Raw genomic sequence first — 6,807 nt, forward strand, 5'->3', positions numbered from 1 at the left:
ATGGGGAACACCCTCATCATCATGTTCAACAAATACCGAATACCATGGGCATCGATTGGCAAACCTCTTTTAAACGTACCCTGCAGCGCATCCTAGAAGAAAACATTGTACCAACAGTCAATGAAGACATTTTCAATGGTTTCTGGTGTCTTGCGCAACCAACCGTGTTGCCTCCATGGCACAAAGAGGCTCCTTAAAGGAGCCATGAAGAGAAAACAAACGTTTGTTTTTATTCAAAAGATTAGGTGTTTCATAGTACCCTAAGCACTTTCCCGGAAGCAAATGATGCTTTATTCACTGAGAAATAAGGCAATTTAAGCCAAAATTTTAAATCTCTCGCTAAATTGCACATTTCGTGACGTGAACAATGGCGTCATACGAGCCGGTCCATGAAACAGATACTCAGTATGTCGACTCCATATAGCACCTACACGCGGGAATCAAACAGGAACCGGAACTCGTGCCGAAATCGAGACGGCGGCCATTTTAAAAATACTAGTAAAACCTAGTGCACCCGCAGCCCTAGTCATGGAATCGCCTGATCGGGAGAACAAAACTCTCGCCGAGAAGCTCGGGCTTGCATTTAACAACCTCACACCACTCGAACGCTCAATGCTTCTAAGTGCACGAGCGGAAGGAGTTGTGGGATACGCGAATGGACCGGAAAGCGACCATTCCGCGATAGCCAACACAGACGAACGCCCAGCCGTCGGCACCGCTGCCCCGTCAGCCCCGTCGCAACGGACGAATACAGACTGGTACGTATGTGCAGTATTTTTGTTACGGTTAATAATAGTTCAATTTCAGTAGCAGTATCGCTTATGCCAGTTGGCCGGTGTAGTGTATGGAAAGCCGTTCGCGCGAGCTCTCTGCTCTGACCAGAAAGATACGAGCGTCAATACGCGGTGTGTACGGCATTTTTTTCCCCCAAGGTCAGAGCGCTTTGACGGCGATTTGACGAAGTCGGCGACGAGCGCCAGCATGTCCCAGGAGTGAGCTAACGTAAGGGTCCCTGCCGCAAGCACTTCCTCGGAAATGAAGCGAGCACACTCGTACTTCCTTTAGCTCTCTTTCTCCTCCGTTTGCAAAGTTCACAAAACGTAGCCACTTGCTTCGCCGAGGTTCGTCGTTGGGCAGCACATGAAAGGAGATCTCCTCACCGGCGGGGATGTCGCACTCCCTCGACGATTTGCCCGTACTACATGGGCATCTCAAAACGCAGCAACGAAATTTCATTGTAAAGTACTCGAACAAACTGAAGTTTTCAGTGGTTGTAAACTGGAAACGAGCTCCTAACAACAGCAGTAAGCCAACACCATTCCGAAACTTCTGCGACGACTGCCATTATCTCGTCGCTGCTTGCTGTTCCTTACTCCCCTCGTTTCTATTTTAAATGCAGAGCATTTCAGTAACTCACGATGTCACCCGCATTGACGTCCGTCGTAGTCCGCACCGTCGTTGTCCGCACCCCTCCCCTTACACTATATAAAAAAAAATACTATCCGGCGCCTGGTTTCGATCCCTCGACCCTGCGGGCGGAACGCAATGTACATGGTGCTCTTCCCACTGCGCCACAAAACCGACACAGAATGAAAGGCTACGAACGCACCTTATATCCTTGACTCATTCAAACTACGTCAAGAAGCTGCTGATACAACGCATTCACTACCACCAACTCCCCAAACACTAAATGTTAACGCAATACACCCACCCCCTATGCGATGCATTTACTCGAGTCCCCCTCGCGGGGAGATGGGCCCAATTTTTTTACCTTTGCTGGTTGGCGATATGACGGCCAACCTCCTGTGAAGGGATTACGATACCAAGCAAGGTCGCGGCTGTGCGTGCTGGGACGGTTCGTTGGCCCCGAAGAGCCTCGAACCCGAAAATTCGTCTGCGCGACGGCGAGATGTCGAGTTCGGCTGGCGGTAGTTTGGTACGCATTGGCGTACACGCTTGCATGTTTATTCGGAACTTCAACCGTTTACTCCACCGTTCTTAGTGTCATAAAAGGAATGTGCAGTATGTTTAACGGGCATATAGCTCACTATGCAAACTGGTAAGCCCTGCCTAACTTGCGTTTGCTTTTGCCGGCCTCCGCCAATCGCAGAGCATTCTCGTGTGACATCATAGGTTCTGTTGCGGGAAATGAGCTGGTGGGTCGCATGGTCATTCCCTTTTTTCCTAATTATGTAGCTTATTTGAGTGAAGTTTGTGGTAAAAGTGGTGTCAGTATGGTTCTAACAAGGCAATCTTTCGAATGAACCAAACTTTAAAAGAGCCATGAAGACAAAATACAAGTTGGGTTTATTAGAAAGACTGCTTAGTCCCGATAACAATGATAACAATATCATCGCAATCTTCGAACAAATACCGGAGATATTAAAGAAAACGTGTGAAGCAGTCGCGACCCCCCAGCCAATTTCCCTCGACTTTTATATGACGTCACGGAACCTTGTTTGTGCGATTGGCGGCCGCCTAACTGACCAGTCGCGACGAGACATGACTGGACGTCTGTAATGGGGCCTCTAGTTCCATTTGACCGCATCACTTGAACGCTAACGTGCAGTTAACGCACTGAAAATTGTGTTTTATTGTTGGCCGGTATGACGTCATTCTTGCTCATAACACGTTACTGTGGCGCAAAATTTGAAGGTTTTTAAATACTTCTTGCTTTTTTTTCGTTAAAAAAACATCTTTTGTGGCTGTAATGGAGCTGAGTGAGATACGAAATTACTGAAGTGCAGCAAAAGCGGACATTTGATTTGCGGTCTCATTCCCGGCGAGCCTAAGGTGGCCCGGAACCCAGCACACGGTCACTTCGAGGTTTAACGCATATGCTGACATAATTGTTTTATACAGTATAGATTAATAATATGGTTTTTCCAAGACTTCCTGGATGACAATGCACAAAACGCTCAAGGAATCTGTGAAGATGATAGACATGGGAATTTCATGATAGACTATATGTGATTTAAAACAACAAAAACGCTATAGCTTCTGCCGTAAAAATGCTGGTTTTAGAGTTCAGGTCTAAAATAGGGTCCATGCGCAGCACACGACACGGTAAGGGCCGTTTATGACGCGCCACTAAAAAATTCGGCACACTTGTATTTCTCCCGCACAAACATGAAGTGCTGAATGAAGAATCTCAACCGTCGGCGCTTTGTTTTGCCAATTTTCACAAGCGACAACTCGCACGACACGGAGCTGCCATGGCGGTAAAAGATCGGCAATGTCTAAAAATGTCTAAAAAGCAGACATCTGGTTCGGCCGCTTCCTCCCTCACTCTGTGTGAGAATGCAGTAGAAATAAATGGCCGATTTAACAAAAGCTGAGACATGGTTATATCACAGATGATGTACGTTCGCTGGTTATCTTTGGGTCATTTATTGCATTCGACGTATAGGCTCTGAACGGGGCTAGTTCGGAATGCGCCCGACGTGAGGCGAAGCCTTAAGTGCAGCACCGGGTCTAGCATTTCTAGGGCTGTTTTTGTTGCTGACCCATAGACCCCGTACACCCCCATAGTCCAAGCGAGTTCCCACCAAGTAAGAGGAGTTGTTTGGCCGCACCATAAGACTGGTGTGAGAGGATTTGAAGAATGTTGATTGTTTTTAGGCATTTGTCTTTTTTAATGTGAGGAATGAATGTGAGTTTTCCGTCCAGCACCACGCCTAAAAGCTTGTGTTCCTTTTTTTTCAGGAATGAAGTCACCGTGTAATTTAAAGGGGCCTGAAAGAGGTTTTACTGACACATGGGTGCTCACATTTTGAGATAAATCAATGCCCTAGTAATCACCTCCGTCAAGAATTTTGTTAAAGCGACGGGTATTAGTGGAGTTATTGCAAATAAAACAGCATTTTCGCTTTTTTCGCTCGCGCCGCTATGCTATGCTATGAGGTTGTAGGGGCTGGGGGGGGGGGGGGGGGGATGGTGAAATGGGCCCGAAACTCTTCCGTAGGGTGACGACACCGTATCAGGCCAAGGCCTTGATCAGGCCCGCGTCGCGATTCTCTCTTGTTTCGTCCACCTCCTCGCACCGCGCGAGCGTGAAGGCACAGAACAGGGAGGATTGTGAAGGCCCCTGATGTTTCACTTCTCGGAGACGTCTGCACGAACATCCGGCCGGTCGCGGGCGTCGCCTGCTGCTGCGCCGCAGCATCGCTTTTGGACGGGGTCGTCCGACTTTTTGCGTTCAGTTTGAGCCAATTTTTTCTATCATTTTGCTTATGAACACTGCACTCTGCTCACGGCTGGAAAAGCTGATGGAAGGAATGGGGCGGGACTTATACGCTTCCACACCACGCCGAAAGATCACGCGAAAAGAGAACGTCCCTATCACCACGTACACGTACGCGGCGACATGTATTGGTACATATGGGAGTCTAAAATATGTAAGCGAATGACTAAAGTCACATCCAAAATTTGTTAGAGTGAGCACGTACAGTGCTCACGGATTGAAACGCGACACTGCGAGCGCGTGGCCGCCGGTACATGCAGCGCCGCCCGTGAACGCCCGTGAGCGCTAGGTGTTGCGGTGTTGCATTGTGGTATACCGCGAGGATGAGAGCGTGTTGAACGCAGGCTTACTGCTTCCGGTTGCCAATGAGCGGGACTGTGGTTCCCCGCAGCGACAGCGGGGCGCTGCGAGCCTGGAGTGCTGAAACGCGTTTGTGCGCCGACGGTACCCGGCTGTGCGCGCAGCCGATTTCGCGACATCGTGTTCGCGCGCTCTTGTTACGCGTGTCCTTCCGATGCGACACAGTAATGTTCATGTAATGCACGGCCACGCTTATCTGAATAAAACGAGCGTCTGCAGGAAGGAGCAGCAAACTTTATTCCAGGATGTAAACTAAAAAAAGGAAAGACACCTTTGCAGGCACGTCCGCGTGTGGTGCGGTGCATTAGTACTTCGTCGCCTCTCCTCTTTTTTTTAGTTTATATAATGGAATAAAGTTGGCTGTTCCTTCGTGCAGACGCTCGTTTTATTCAGATAAGCGTGACCGTGGCTTGCAGGCACATTATCTGTGTCGCATCGGAAGGGCATGCGTAACAAGAGCGCGCGAGCAGACGATGTCGCGAAATTGGCTGCGCGGACCGCCGGGCGGCTACCACCGGCGCACAAACGTGAGCACTGTACATGCGTGAGCACTGTACAGTGTGAACACTGTACTGCGTGAGCACTGTACTGTACAATCCGTGAGCACTGTACATGCGTTACGAACCGACGTCGGTTGACGTATTGCTTGGACGCTCGTTCGCGCCAACGCGTGTTGCACGCGCGTATGCACGCGCCTACACACGGGCCCGAACATGGGACAGATGGCGCTGCTGGCGCCGTTCAACTAGCGTCACAAAGCGTAGCTTATTCAGTGGCTCTACGTTCAACAGCGCCACCCGCCGAACAAATCGCAAAAATGGTCGAGACATGCCCTGGCGTGTGCATGTGGAGGACGCGTGTTTCCGTTTTTTTTTTTTTTTTCTTTATTGTGTCGTGTTGTTCAAAAGTGCAACCGCTCGTTACCGTGATAATGTTAGTCATATGACAGGTACATTTTTTTTGTCAGAAATTAGGTCCGGGCGACGCGCGTTCATTAAAACTAATTACCTAATTTATGTTAATTAATTATTCATTAGTCATTGATTGAGTTAAAAGACAAATTGATGTCACTAGGACTTGTGAGGTATCAAATTAAAGGTCTCGATAAAGGCAATCACGTGGGACAAATTAAAAAACTTCCTTCCTGGTTACAGTCATGATAGTCACGTGAGTCATAAATTCGGTTAAGTCATGGTGATACCACTAGAGCTTGTGAGGTATCAAAATAAAGGTCTCGATGAGGGGAATCACGTAGGACAAATTGAAAATTGCTTCCTGGTTATAGTCATGAGATAGTCCCGTGAGTCATTGATTCAGTTAACAGTGACAGTGATGCCATCAGGGCTTCTGAGGTATCAAATTAAAGGTCTCGATGAGTGGAATAACATGGTACAAATTAAAAATTGCTTCCTGGTTATAGTCATGAGATAGTCCCGTGACTCATATATTGGGATAGTCAAAGTGAAGCCACTGGGGCTTGGGAGAGATCAAATTAAAGGTCCCGATGTAGAATGTTTTCATACAAACTATTTTTTGAAAAGATAACAAAGGAATATTTTTAAAATAAAAATAAGAAAAATCACCGGTTTAGGTTACATGAAAAGGCAGCACAAGCCGAGACAAGTCCGCGAAAAATCCGTATTCGGGTACAGCGCGCATTGTGGACGATATTTTCTTTTTAGCTAGTACTTGTTTGTCTTTATTTTAAAAACAATATGTGGGGTAAAATATGTTTGCTGACAGTTTTTAGAAACAGTATTTTTTGGTTTATTACTGAACTTTCTCCTCTGGTTTCGCGCCACTGCTGTCGAGGCTGCTCATTTCGCCGCTGAATGAGCTACTGAACCTCAGTTAGCCGCTAAATGTCATTCGCCTCACATGTCCTTCGGTGTTGTCGTGTAGCGCTAGATTAATGACATTTAGAGCAAATGTCATTCGCTCTAAATATCATTTGGTCTCGGTAGCTGTGCGAACGCGCAGCCTAATCCGTTTGCCTTCGTCATGCAGGTACTCACCGTGTCTTCAAAGTTGTTCCTGCTGTTTCTCATGCCTGGCTTCATCGGACCGTCAACAATTCCCGCTCCCTTCCACAACGGCATTTCAAACTTGAATCCCGCTACCATCGCACGGCACCCAGCAACAGCGCCGCCACTGCAAACCTTGACCCTCGACCACACGTGAACTACCCCATCAAGACAGACATC

At 47.8% G+C, this 6,807-nt stretch overlaps 1 protein-coding gene across 4 annotated transcripts in view; it reads right to left on the bottom strand.

The window, feature by feature from the left end:
• LOC144170239 (uncharacterized) overlaps positions 1–6,807 on the bottom strand; it is a 74,991-nt gene that overhangs the window by 44,796 nt on the left and 23,388 nt on the right. Inside the window, exon 1 of one of the 4 annotated variants that reach the window (XM_077699916.1) lies at positions 6,619–6,792. The exons of the other annotated variants lie outside the window; for them this stretch is intronic. The gene's annotated coding sequence lies outside the window, so the exon portion shown is untranslated. Of the gene's footprint in view, positions 1–6,618; positions 6,793–6,807 lie in introns of those variants that run through there. 4 annotated transcript variants of the gene reach the window in all.

The sequence above is a fragment of the Haemaphysalis longicornis genome, unplaced genomic scaffold, assembly GCF_048455015.1.
Source record: "Haemaphysalis longicornis isolate Haplotype H1 unplaced genomic scaffold, Haemaphysalis longicornis Haplotype H1 scaffold_1, whole genome shotgun sequence".
Taxonomy (NCBI): domain Eukaryota; kingdom Metazoa; phylum Arthropoda; class Arachnida; order Ixodida; family Ixodidae; genus Haemaphysalis; species Haemaphysalis longicornis.